We start from the raw sequence: 15,239 nt of genomic DNA on the forward strand, positions 1-15,239 counted from the left end.
AGGCTTGCAAAGGATTCTGGTTAACAGAACTTGGTCAGAGCTCCACAAGACACCCCATCTTGGATTTCCCTAGGTGTCTAGTTTTAAAAAATGCACAGGTTTGCTAGGTTTCCCCAGGTGCCGGCTGAGCTAGAGGCCAAAATCCACAGCTAGGTACTTTGTAAAAAACAGCTCTGTATTATTTGTGAACCTGTGATGTGTCCACGTTGTGTTTTGGGGCATTTCCTTTCGTGGGTGCCAGGCCTACCCACGCATGTGGGGTACCATTTTTATCGGGAGACTTGGGGGAACGCTGAGTGGAAGGATATTTGTGGCTCCTGTCAGATTCCAGAACTTTCTGTCACCGAAATTAGAGTAAAAAGTGTTTTTTTGGCCAAATTTTGAGGTTTGCAAAGGATTCTGGGTAACAGAACCTGGTCAGAGCCCCATAAGTCACCCCATCATGGATTCCCCTAGGCATCTAGTTTTCAAAACTGTGCATGTTTGCTAGGTTTCCCCAGGTGCTGGCTGAGCTAGAGGCCAAAATCCACAGCTAGGCACTTTGCAAAAAACAGCTCTGTTTTCTTTGTGAAAATGTGATGTGTCCAATTTGTGTTTCCTGTCGCGAGCATTAGGCCTACCCACGCAAGTGAGGTACCATTTTTATCAGGAGACTTGGGGGACCACAGAATAGTAAAACAAGTGCTATTGCACCTTGTCTTTCTCTACAAAAGACGTCTATTTGAGAAATGCCCTGTAATTCACATGCTAGTATGGGCACCCCAGAATTCAGAGATGTGCAAATAACCCCTGCTTCTAGACACGTTATCTAGTGCCCATTTTGAAAATACAAAGGTTTTCTTGATACCTATTTTTCACTTTTTATATTTCAGCAAATTAATTGCTGTGTACCCGGTATAGAATGAAAACTCATTACAAGGTGCAGCTCATTTATTGGCTCTGGGTTCTTAGGGTTCTTGATGAACCTACAAGCCCTATATATCCCTGCAACTATAAGAGTCCAGCAGACGTAACTGAATATTACTGTAAAAATCAGACATTGCAGGAAAAAGTTACAGAGTAAAACATGGAGAAAAATGGCAGTTTTTTTTTACCTCAATTTCAATATTCTTTTATTTCAGCTGTTATTTTCTGAAGGAAACACTTGTAGGATCTACACAATGACCCCTTGCTGAATTCAGAATTTTGTCTACTTTTCAGAAATGATTTCTGGGATGCAGCATTGGTTTCTTACCCATTTATGTCAATAACTGGAAGGAGGCTGAAAGCACAAAAATAGTAAAAATGGGGTATGTCCCAGTAAAATTTCAAAATTGTGTTGAAAAATTGGGTTTTCTAATTCAAGTCTGCCTGTTCCTGAAAGCTGGGAAGATGGTGATTTTACCACCGCGAACCCATTGTTGATGCCATTTTCCAAGAAAAAAACACAAGCCTACTTCTGCAGCCCTTTTTTCTCATTTTTTTGAAAAAACTAAGGGCCTGATTACAACTTTGGCGGAGGATGTTAATCCGTCCCAAAAGTGACGGATATTCCGCCCACCATATAACGAGTTCCATAGGATATAATGGACTCGTAATACAGCGGGTGGTATATCCGTCACATTTGGTTCGGATTAACACCCTCCACCAAAGTTGTAATCAGGCCCTAAATGTTTGTTGTGTTTTGGCAAATTTCTTGATCTCCTTCAAGGGAACCCACAAACTCTGGCCACCGCTAGTATCCCTATGATGTTGCAAAAAAAGGATGCAAATTTGGCCTGGGTAGCTCATGAAGAGAAAAAGTTATGAGGGCCTAGGTGCGAACTGCCACAAATAGCAAAAAAAAGGCTTGGCACAGGAGGGGAAAAGGCCTGGCAGCGAAGGGGTTAAGTAAGAGGCATGCAACGTTTACGTGAAATTGGGAACAAACAACTTGGTCAACCTTGTGTCTCCGTGGGGCGAACAGACTAGTGCTTGACAGGTCTCTGAGGAGTGCAGAAACAGTTTTATTATTATTATTAACATGACACAAATATGAAGTCCATCATATTTGGTTTCTTTAGAAAAGTGCATGAAAGGGTTAACACCTACTAACCATCCAGAACTCGATCTACAAAAGTAAAATATGAAAGGTATGTTTTTATTTGCTGACTTCCACAGGATCACACAGTGCACAGCTGAAGAGGTTGCCATTCTTGGTTCCTTTGCATGAGAGCGGTGTCATTCTTCTGCTTAGTTTTCACAATTCCTGAGAGTTTTGAATCTATCTAATAGGAGCAAAAAAAACTATTTCACTAACAAACTCAATCTCCAGGTATATGAATTACATTTAATTCTGAGAAAAATAATTAAAAATACACGTTTCTATGTGACATTGTTAAAAGAGAGTATGGAATATATATAGAAATGTATTTAAAGTACCTGGGATGATCTAAGAGTGGTAGTGTGAGTATTTATTAATAGGTGACTAAGATGCAGTTTGTCTAAGGTGCAGACTAGTGTGTAAGAAGTTGAGTCACAAACTGTTGCCATGGAACCACATATTGTACATGTACTGCTTTAATGCATGCTCTATTACTTAGCAATGTATTAGAAGATGTCAAAGTTTTACATGTCTGTACATGATGTGCTGCTCACAATGAATTATTTTCTTTGAATTCTAGGACTTGTAGGCCTATTTATTCCATTTTAAGAGAGGACCACAAGAGTCAATATTGAAAGGTAAAAATAGGCACTGTAGAGTTAGTTCTATGAAGCATGAACCTTTGGAAGTTGACAGTTATGTATTAGGTACTATTTAGGATAGGTTTTAGTAAGTTATACAGCACATTTTTATGTGCTTAGATGATAAGATATGTTGTTTAAAGTACTACTGAGACAAATGTCCAGCACAAGACTGCTAGGAATAGTTAAACATGTAGTGTTTAAACACGGGTCAGGTCTACTAGTGCAGAGTGTCTGTGCACTCACACTGCTAGATTTTCATGGCATGTACAAGCTTTTTTTCAAGTTTCAAAACCATGTTTTAGTAGACATTACTCATCTCTCAGATATGGTGTAGATATGTTATAAAGTTCAGTGGCTTCTGCTTAAAACATGAGAGATGTTCTTTTTAGTTGAATAACTTACTAATGTACTTATAGACCTGTAAATTAAGCACTGTATAAAGTATACCACATACATGTTTCCAAAGCATACATCCTCTGTCTCACCCAGTCAGAGAGTGACACAGATGCTTCTAAATTAATTCACATGCTCAGAAAGTACTTGTGTGTGTAGCTGTATCAAATGCAGTTAGAGATGCAGTCACATTTAGAAACCCACAGGGGTACTAAAAGAGAGAGTCACATACCAGCACATGTATTGCAACATCTCATGGTACTTTTTATAGGTGTACTCCCACAATCAGGAAGAAGTATAGGCAAGTAGTGACATAATATTGTTATGTGTTATGTGTAGAGACAAATACTGCTTTAATCATGGGTGAGGCCTACTACTGCAGAGCCAGTGGGTCCACTGTCACTGCCCACTCAAGTTGGGATCTACAAGTCCTTTTTGAAATCTTAAACTCATGTTTTAATAAAAAATAACTCTCATCTGAGATATGCTGTAGGTATGCCATCATGCATGGTAGTTTGTGGTTAAGTGATAGAGAGATTCATTTTCAGTTTTAGAAAATTTCTGATGCCCTTGAAGACTGCTATGCCAGGTAGTACATAGACTTTACTACTTATAAAGGAACTGACATACCTGTTTAGAAAGCACAGATCCTTTGTCTCACCCAGTCAGAGAGTAAGCCAGAGAGTACTACATTTACTCACATACTCAGAAAGTAGTTATGTATGCAGCAGCACCAAAGGCAGTTCAAGAAATGCCCATATACTTTTCTGTTCCCTAATACAAGCACTGATGTATTTCTTCAGCCACTTACGTACACATTGAAAGAGCCATAGATGTACAAGAACATCACATACTGGTACATTTAATAAAACCTATAATGGCACTTCTATAGGTGGATGCTTAAATATATATATATATATATATATATATATATATATATATATAATTATATAAAAGTATTGACACAATGTTGTTATGGATGCAGAGACATGCTGCTCTAATCATGGCTGAGGCCTACTAATGCAGAGCCTGTGTGTTTACTTTTGCTGCCCCCTCAATTTGGTTTCTGAAAGCCATTTGTCAACTCTTAAATCCATGTTTTAGTAAAAATAACTGTGAGAACATTTAATAAATTAAACTATTTAATGAGAAACTAAATAATGAAAACAACAATCTATGTTTGTCGTTACTTTTCAGATCCAAATTTCCTCTTCACTGTACAGAGTTACAATGCTGTCAAAAAGTCAGCGAAGAAAGAAAGAGAGACAGCAATACTATCTCATCACAACTGAGAAACAAAAGTGACAAAATGAGGAAAAAGCAGAGAAGGAAAAAAGTACTGCTGGTAAGAGAACAAGGACATTTTTTAAAATAGTATGTGGTCATCTTGAAAGACCAAAAAATGAAATACATAAGAAAGAAAGGGGCAGATTTAAGAGCCCCTAGCGTCACCGGAATATCACTCTTCGTGACACTCTGGTGGTGCTAACCACTGCTCCGTAGTTATTAGGCGGTTTACCGCCACTTCTTGTGGTGTTTCAGCGCCTAGTAAATATGGGCATCTCCGACGCAGTTTTCTGCTTCAGAGAGGTGTGCAATGGCTTTTGCAGTGGGCGTTCCACTGCAGCACCCTTTGCTTTTGATGCTGCCCCAGATTTAAGAAAAATCGTAAATCAGTGGCAGCACCAAAAACTAATGCCGCTCCAGGGGTTGTGTTAGCATGGCAAAACAAGGAGGAATGCTTAATTCCTTCTCGTTTTTGCTTTTTCCATGTGTGCTGCATTCTACAGCACATATGGAAAGAGCAAGATGTCATAGTTGATTGTTTATGTGTAGGGAGGTGTTCCTTCCTGCACATAAACATTAATTCCAAAATGACGCTTTGGTACTTCTAGGTATGCTGCATTTTGCTGCACACATAGAAGTGACAAATTACCATTATAGGTTGTTCATGTGCAGGAAGGGACACCTTCCTTCACATAAACAATCTCTCACCTCAAAGCAGACACACTTGCACTATGGTGCAAGTACTCCTGTGTTGGCGCAGGCAGCTCAATTCAGTGCTGGTGCAGGGGGAAACGCAGGGGTGCACCGTATTCCTGTAAATATGGTGCATCTCTGCATTTCAAAGTGGTGCAGCACAGAGCTTCTATATTTGGCACAGCATCGCACTGTGGGACTTTGCCATAAATTATGGCCAAAGGTTGGAATCAACTAAGAAAGGAGTAGAAGTACATGATAGGAAAAGTAAAAAAATCCCACAAAGAAGCACAGAGTTTAAGGAGAAGGCAGTGCCAGTTCAAGGAAGTTATAAAGTTTCCTAGTAGAGTACTTCAGACCTAATGAGAAACAAAGAAGTATAAGAGAAGGAGAGAAACTGTTGCACAAAAGGAACATGTTGAAGGTGTGGTTGATGTTGGAAAGTGGATTATTAGTAAGAGAAGGTAGGTACCTACACTTAGCAATAGGTCTCAAACCCGTACTTGGTCCAGTCAAGGTCTCAGCAAATTAATCCTTGCTCAACCCTTGGTAGCTTGGCCCCCGAGAAGTTAGGCTTAACTTAGGAGACAGGTGTATAAAGCATTTAACATTAACAAAACAGTAAGTAGGAAAAAAACACAACACACAATAAAAATCCAACACCAATTTATACAAATAGGAAATATTTTTATCCCTAAAATTACACCAAAATGGAAAAAATCCAACGTATGGAACCGGAGATATGAATTGTTAAAGATTAAATGAAAAAAAAAATGCTTTTAGCACCTAAAAACCAAAAGTGCCAACCGGGGACATCAGGCTGCACTCGATCAGGGCAAAGTAAAAAATTTAGGCTGACTGTGATGGATCCCTGCTCGGATACACTGAGCGGGAGGCCTCGGTCAAAGTTTTACCCTCACACTTAGAACATATTCTGGAGCTTTTTTCCTTGATGGTATGAGCTTTTTTCCAAAGTTGTTCCAAAGTTCTCTGAACCGCCGGATCTTCTTCCTTTTGGGTCCTTAAAGTGTCCACAAACTTGATCAAGGTTCCAGAAGCTCTGAGTTGCTCCTTGGAAGTTGGGACTACAGTTCCCAGAATGCCCTGGTCAGAAACCTCAGATAGCCACACGATGCTGGTCAGTTAGGCTCTTCTTGCAGGACTTGATGCAGGGGACTCTGGAAGCTCCATTATACCTGTAGCTAACAGGGAGTCCACTCCTGGAGTTGCAGAACAAAGGTCAAGTAATTTTCTTGTTGAAGCCCAAAGTGTGCAGCTGGTGCAGTCCTTGTTAGTGCAGTGTCTAGGTGCAGGCCAGGGGTCCAGCAGGGCAGTACTTCTTCTCCAGTATCTTCTTCCAGCGGTGATCTGAATTGTGGGGCAGCTCTTCCATATTTATCCTTGATCCTGGGTTGGGAAGCAGGGGGTTTCACCTATCCGATGGGGTGAAGGACACCACCCTCTGGGGTGACCACTTCCTGTGAAGTGTGGCAAACATCAATCCCAGAAAGCAACATTCTTTAAAAATTCAAGATGGCAAAAATCCATCCTTACAGGTTAGATCTGTCTGAGGCCACCCACTGGTGTAGCTCTCTTAACACACACCTTCCAGCCCCTCTCCTAATTTAATCAGTGGTGATCCCATCTGTCCGGGGGAGCAGGAAAAGGGGGAGGTCCACTTTCTGTCACAAGAGGATTTCCCTCCTTTGAAGACCAGTTTGACTACTCTTTCCCCATCCTGTTCTGCCATCTGCTGCAGCAGTTTTCCACCCACCAGATGTGCCCTTTGTCCCAGCCCAAACCACTATACACCTCATTAAGGTAGCCTAGCTCAGGCTGCCAGAGGCTGGCCAATCAGGAAAGGGCACTATACGGCTGAATTTGGTAACTTTCAGAAAGAGTTCTAAAACTCTTTCCCTGTGCTAGTTATATTAAATTCAACATTGGAAAGTTTTTGGATTTTTTATGACATTTAACATGGTACCAAACTTTCTATATTTAGAGAATCTCTACTGAAAACAAGACTTTATTATTTTAAAATAAAGTCACCCAATGTTAGCCTATGGAGCTCTTGACTACAATGGGGAAAACAAATTTGCCTGTTTTCCCCTGACTAGGGCTTATAAAATATATTTTATAAGGTCCCTGCTTATAGTTACACTGCACCCAACCCCGGAGGCAGACCTTATGGGTGACCTATATACAGAAGAAAGGTAATTTGAGACTTTGGAAGTACTTTTAAATCCAAAGTTGAATTTGGAGTTATTTTTCACTTAAAAGCAGCCAGAAAGGCAGGCCTGTCTTTACAATGACACCAGGGACCACAGAAGTGCACCAAGGCGTGCTCTATCTAACCTGTGGTCCCTAAACCTACATGCCCACCAAATACTAGGGATTATAGGAAGGTTACTAGAGCCAATTATAATAAGGCCGAATTTGCATATACCATTCTAAACAATGCACAGGCCCTGGGGCTGGTTAGCAGTGCTCAGGGCACAGTCAGAGTCAGTAACCATCAGTATCAGTTACAAAGGGGGGTAAAAAGTGAGGGGGTTTCTGCAATCAGCACAGTTTTCCAGCAGTTAATAAGGCCTTTACTCTGAAAAGGATGCTGTTTACTCAGATTGTAAACAGAATGAAAACAATAGGTAAACTAGTTTTGAGCATGAGGAGGAAAAGTCAAAAGAAGAGATTAGTCAATAGAAGTAAGGTTTGTCAAGTTTACAGTGGTGAATGGAGACATACTTCTAGAACTGAGCGTTTCTTAAATGAAGAGAGCTACTTACAAGAGAACACATTGGTGCATGTAGGTGATGAATCTGGGCTATATTATGATGGAAAAGATGACTCTCCTATTGAAAAAGAGGTAGTGGTACCTAAACATGTAGAGTAAGTCATAGTTGAAGAGGTAAAGGGAAGGCCTGGACTGTGTATAAGTGGAGCTCTAGCAGTATTTGTAGTGTTTTGCAGCAATCAATTGACAGTCTGAAGAATTGTCTACGTATCTTTCCATGCAAAAGTATTGAACAGAAAGTTTCAATTTTGCAAGGATTAGATCCATGCAAAGTAAGGAAATATACAAACCTATATGGATATTCACTAGCATGTCTATCAGAGAAAGTGTACCAAAGCACCTTTAATGTTTTTAGAATGTTAGCAATACATCACTCTCAAATGTGAACTTTTGTTAAGAGGCTTTACCATGCGAAGATTCCTGCACTATGTTCAGAACAAATGGAGCTCTCTTGCACGGCACACTGGCAGAGGTATAAAAAGTTTGTGAAACGGAACAATTTCCTTTCTTTGGTCCTGAAGAGGTATAGAAAATGAAGACTTGATATCTGCAGGTATAGCAGAACAAGAGACAGGTATTACTGTTGATAACTTTCATGAAGAATAGAGCGTTTAAAACAGTCTGTTAAAAAAAAACAGACTGTGTTTGTATATGCTGTTGATGTACTTACTACAAAAGTCAAACTCTTTGTTATTGCGCCTTCAATTGAAAAAAGAGAATAGAGATAAGTGGTAAGAATTTGCAGCTCATTTGTAGAGGAACGCTTTGATTGTTTCACTCTTCAAACTTTATGTAAGCATTAATGTGATAAGTTAGAGGACAATAAAATACCATCTTGAGCGGTGAATGACTGATTAGAACTGATTTCAATTCCACAGGAGCTTCAAGATTTGAATGTTTATTAGTCTATGATTATACACTGTTTACATCCATTTCAAGCTACAGTCTGTATGGAGCCAAAGATAGGAAAGTTATTCCAGCTGAGCTCCAGAAAGGTCTTAAAGGTAGAGGTGTGTACTTCCCATTGGATTTCAAGCAGAATATTGAAACTCTACGGGTGCAGAAAGAATTGGATAAAGGACTTGTAACTCTAGTCAATGGTATCCCTACCAAGAGTAAAAAGATATGACAAGAGTTAGTAGATGTTAGTAAAGTAAAGAACGCAACTTTATATCTGGTACAAAATAGTATTTACTATAAAATTATAGACAATCTTCAAGATATTACACATATGGAGGATGGCACAATTTCATCAAAAGATCAAATTGAAAATATACTCTTCATTCCAAAGAGATTATTGGATATGCAATACAAAAGGTGCTCCCTTAAGTGTGTGGGAGAAAACTTTAGAAGCTTACTGTTTTCTACAACTCTTTCCTACCGGACTAGATGGTAGATATGTTGAGCGGCTTATACAAATACCAGCAGCAGAGTACAGATCAACAGCACTTTACTCAGAGGACCCAAGATGTTGCCAGTATATTCCCTACATATTTCATCTACTATTTGAAAGTGACTTGTCTGGATTATTTTATGCAATTAATCATATTCTGAAAACAGGGGTGAATATGCAGAATCTGTCAGCAAGGGACCGTGTGGAAAATGTTCATGGAAAAGATGAAAACCTGGAGTAAAACTTAATTAATTTGATGGTATGTCAACTTGGTACCTATGAGTATTGGTATTGTCACCATGGAGAGCTGAAATGCATGTTGAGAAACCTTGGAATACTTAACCAGTTTCTGACACTCAGTTGTGCTGAGTATACGTGGAATTACCTCCTTGATTTCTTAAGAGAAGCAAATTCAAATATAAAAGACATCCATCTAAAGACACCTGGAGAACTCTGCTTGTTGGATCCAGCAAACGTTTGTTGATATTTTAACCACAGGTTTTAAACAATGATGGCTTTTATCTGCAATAAAACTAATCCTCCTTTTGGCACAGTGAATGATTTATTTTGGTGCAAAGACTACCAAGTTAGAGGTGCTCCAAATATTCACATGCTGTTATGAGTAAAAAAATGCCCAAAGTTTGGACACTTATGAGTCTGACTTGTTTTTTTATAGAACAGTATGTAACAAGTGCCATCCCAACAGAATCTGCTGACACAAAAGTGAGACAACAAGTCCTATGACTAAAATCACAAGTGTAGTAAATACTGTTGTTGAAGATATAGATCTAAAGCAAACCTTTACACAAGGTATTGTTTTGGATTCCCATGACCTGTCATCTCAGAGGGAAGAGTGAAAAGCTTTTTGTCAGCAGTGAGGCACTCTCTAACATGGAAATCACCAAAAATGACTTACAATTTGAAGAGAATAGAAGCTTTTAAATATATAAATGACTACAACCCTGTTATTCTGAAGATGTGGAATGCAAATATGGATGAACAATGTCTAGCATATAACTCCATTGCTGTTGCTTGGTATATGACTTCTTATAACACAAAGTCAGAGAAGACAGAGATAAAAGAGGTTTGGGAGGAGATTTCTGCAGAAAAGAATCTTACCATAAACTTGTAAAGTTTTAGTTTGAAAATGCTTTCCCAAAGAGAAATTTGATCTTATGAAAGTGCAGATAGGTTGAACTCGGCAAGTGTGTTGTCCAAGTCTAGAGGAACTGTGTGGGTAAGCCTAGTCCTTCCAATCAGTTGTAATAGAGTATTGAAGTCATTGCAGAAATACAGTACCTTGCAGAATTTGATCCCGAGAGTGCAGACATTCTATAAACTAATATGCTGATTGCAAACCTCCCAAAAATGAGTTCTCATCTTGAAAACATGTGTCACTATAAAGTACTTCAGCAAGATATATATATAGAAGTAATGCAACTGAAAACATAGAAGAAGGAAGGTTTGTAGTCATTGGGTGTCACGTTTGTTTAGAGAGACACAACAAAGGAAATCTAATTAAACACAGAAAGCTTACTTGTCAAACTGCAGAGAGAAGACAGTTTTCCTACTTACCACTTTTGCAACTGTTCAAGGCTTAGGGGGTTATTCTAATTTTGGAGGAGTGTTAATCCGTCCCAAAAGTGACGGTAAAGTGACGGATATACCACCAGCCGTATTACGAGTTCCATAGGATATAATGGACTCGTAATACGGCTGGTGGTAAATCCGTCACTTTTCCGTCACTTTTGGGACGGATTAACACCTCCTCCACAGTTAGAATAACCCCCTTAGTGTACTGATTCAGATTTACTTGGACAGTATGGTTGTTGTGCAGACTCATTCAATGCTGTAAAAGACAGTATTCATTGTTCTATGCTTCCAACGTGCTTGAAGACATTGAAAGACTAGATTGGACAGGAAAAAAACATTGCAGCTGGGATATCCAGGGAGAGTTCACAAAGCAGCCAAAGTTCTGTACCAGGAATTCAAGATCCTCTTGGAGAACCATTCCAAATGAAGCAGTGATAGGTGTGAATTAGATGGAGATTGCAGTGCAACATGCAAGAGAGGAAACTGCATTTTGAACAGTTAGTGGAACAACTGAACATTGAACAAAGAGAAATTTATAAAGAAGTTAAAGGTAAAAGAGAGCATGGATTTCTCCATGATAAGAAACTATGGGCCAGATAGCAAAACTAGATTTTGCGATTCGGAAATTGCGACTCGGTGCGACTCTCAATTTCCGAGTCGCAAAACCATATGCAGAACGGTGTCTCAGACACCGTCTGCGAGTCGCTATGGGGTCGCAAAGACCCACCTCATTAACATTAATGAGGTGGGTCGCATTTTGCGACCCCATAGCGAGTCCCTGCACTCACAGGGATGGTGGCCTGCTGAAGACAGCAGACCTCCGTGTCTGTGACTGCTTTTTAAATAAAGCAGTTTTTTTATTTTATTTTGCAGCCCGTTTTCCTTAAAGGAAAACGAGTTGCAAAATAAAAAAAATAACAAAACCATTTGGTTTCGTTTTTTCAGAGTAGGCAGTGGACCACTGCCTGCTTTGAAAAACCCTTTTTGGCAATATTCACAAAGGGGAAGGGGTCCCATGGGGACCCCTTCCCTTTTATGAATGGGTTACCACCAGTGTAACACTGGTGGTACCGACTCGCAATTGTGAATGAGCATCTCATTCGGCATTTTGCATGGCACAGACTGCGATTTTCGCAGTTTGCACCATGCAAAATGCTTTCTACATCTGGCCCTCTGTGAATGTTCTTCTCATAAAGCAATATTACTATACATCAGTGGTCAAGCTGGTACTTGTAAAAGCTTCCCAATTAAAGTTCTCACCTGTTTTTTACAGGAGACTACAGATTTGAATTTGTCATGTGTAGTAATAGCACCAAACAGGATTAGCTGCATACAACGATAAAGTAATTACTCAACATCGACTATTAATGCTACCTATTGAACATGAAAATATATTAATATATCAGAAATTATTGAATGGCACTTTCCATGAATTATCAACAGTACTGAAAAAAATGAAGCTACTAATCATTGATGAAGTGGTATCAAACATAGTGCTTGACTTCATACACCTAAGGATGGAGCAGATTTTCAGAACTAACTATGATATACTCTGTGGAAGAAAACATTTAATTGTCTTTAGGTCTCCTACTCCAACTTACTCCTGTAAAAGGACAACCTGTTTTCAGAAAACATTTGCATGTAGAAACAAGAAATTCCCTAGAAATTATTGGCAACATGAGCATTTGGTTAAATTTTGAATATAAGGCATTAGTGAAGAACATGCAGCAAACATCTGTAATACAGAGATATACTAAAAGACATTAAAGTGGGAGTTCTGATGACAACAGGGGAAACATAATTTGGAAAGTCACTTTATCAAGAGTCTATTCCCATGTAACATTACAGCACCAGAAATAATATTCAATTTCATTGAAAAAGCAAAATCAATAGTTTGTTTAATGCTAACACTTGGTCAGTGCTCCAACTTTACCGAAAAATTACTATAATTGGAGAAAAAATAACTTCCAGCTATTGATAAAATAGAACATCGGGGAGTCACAATACTACCAACAGATAAACTACAAGCAAAATTGGATTCTTTGAAGAAATGAGTATTCAAGACAGGAGGATCAGAAAATCATGCAAAAATTGTTGAGTTATTTCTTGACTTAATTTAAAGTTGACAAAGGCTTAGTAAATGGTGCAATGGGTAAAGTTATTGATTGCATTAATTTTCAAAATAGAGATGAGGTAGAATAGTTGTCTATAAAATTTGAAGAAGATTGTGCGATGTGTTGTACGATTTTTGCTTGTGAAAGACATATATCCGATGGCAACAATTTCATCTCTCTTTAGCCTATGCTGTAACCACCCATAAATCACAAGGTTTAAGATGCAGTTTTGGTTAATATTGGAAGTTCCATATTCAAAGAAGGAATGTCATATGCATATGTAACATTATTGCGAATAAGAAAATTATAGGGTTTATTATTGATTGACTTTGATGAGAACCAAGTTAGTGTTGATGTAAGCTGTGTAAGAGAGTACAATTGGTTAAGAAGTCAATATGCTCCTCATTTAGGCCGGTACCTTGTGTATGAGAAACCAATATTCTGTACAAAGCAGAAGATTACAAAACAGTCTACGAACCCTCAAGAAAAGAAAGGAGAATATAACAACACAGAGGAAGCTAAGAAGAGAAAACTGAAAAATGATGGTGCAAAAGTAGGTTGCCAGTTGGAAAACAGTTTAGGAGTCAAATGCTATGCATTACCACATGTGGTAACCAAATTGAACAAAGATCCAATAAGAGAATGTCTTCTGCACCATATAATTTGCTGCAACATTTAATAAGTGACAGAACTATAATATTTCTGCTTCAGGGATCAGACACCTTTTAGATACATGTACAGGAATAATAATGTTTACTCTTAACACTCAGGAGGACACATAAGAATTTATCACGGTCATCCTTGGAGCCTTACATTAAGAAAAAGTAAACATTGATGATCTATTTGGACTAAAAATGGAACAATGACTGTGATGACTGTTCTTTTACATCGAGCACTCAAATAATTTCTGAATGATTTCTAAACTATTATTACTGGATTGTAAAACTGTGCCTTTTGACAAATTGTGCAGAAATAACAATCAAAATAAGACCTTCCGAAATTGCAGATCTGACCTTAAGTCTACATTGTTACTAGGGAGAACAGGAAAAAAACCTTATAGTGATGCTACTTCGATGCAAACCAGATGGTTCCAAAATTAAAACTCAAATTACAAACTTCAAATCATATCAATTTCAAGAAGTACATTTACTACTGTGGCTATCATATTTCATGAAGGAGGTAATACAACCTCTGGACACAACAATGTATATTTAAAAATGAAAACTGGATTGGCGGATTACATACAGTGTTTTCTCTACATGGTTCATGTGTTTTTTAGACATTATTCAGCCTAGTATGGGCAATCTCTTCAAAAAAGATCCTCAAAATTAAGAAGTCCTTGTATTGCTCCATGAAGGATTTACTATATTAAGTCTATACAATGGTCTGTAATTAAAGTTTGAAACTGGAAGAACATAGTCAAATTGCAGCAGCCCAAAGTTGAAGAAATAAAATTCCTTCAAAACTAAAAAAAAAGTCTTCTTTTGCTTCTCCAATGAAACCTTTACAACCTAATTGAGAGAAACGAATCTACTATGTGGGATTTTGTACAAATGGATTATCAGCACTTTAGACATCATTTGGCATACTATGGATGATGCTTTTCAGAAATATCTTTAAAATTGAAAAATATTTCACATTTATTTTTGATATTGTACCAAATATAATTATTCAAGAACAGTTTTATAAACTGCTTGTTTAGATTACTATAGTGACTATAGGAAAGCCACTGATTAATACATTTTAGTGAGTGCAAAAAGTAGTATCACTTATTTGTACTAATCTACCGTGCAGTTTAATTTTTTTTTTTTTACAATTCATTGAATGTTTTTCCCCCGTCTGAAGATGATTCTTTACACAGACCGTCGTTCCCAGGTGAAGAAGTATAAAAGCTGAGAACAGTAACAAAACTTAAAATGATATTTTTACTACATTGTAATACATTGTTACAGTTTAAGGAATCACTATTGTTATATTTGTTTTTCTATGAGCATTAAATACTAACATATCTTTACCTTTTTTTCCAATAGTGACTGCATTTGATTAGCATTAGATGTCTCTAAACATTTCTTGAAGGACAGACATGAGTCCAGATTTATGCTAAAGAGGCACAGAGTGGTGTTGCGCCCAAAATAGCAGCGCTGTTCTGTGCCACTTTTGAAACACAGAGGTGCGACGTATTTAGAGTACTACAGCACACCCTTTGTTTCTCCCTGCACTGGTGCTGAATTGGACTGCCTAGCGCCAACATAGACATTCTTGCCCC

The sequence above is a fragment of the Pleurodeles waltl genome, chromosome 8 (genome assembly GCF_031143425.1).
Source record: "Pleurodeles waltl isolate 20211129_DDA chromosome 8, aPleWal1.hap1.20221129, whole genome shotgun sequence".
Taxonomy (NCBI): Eukaryota; Metazoa; Chordata; class Amphibia; order Caudata; family Salamandridae; genus Pleurodeles; species Pleurodeles waltl.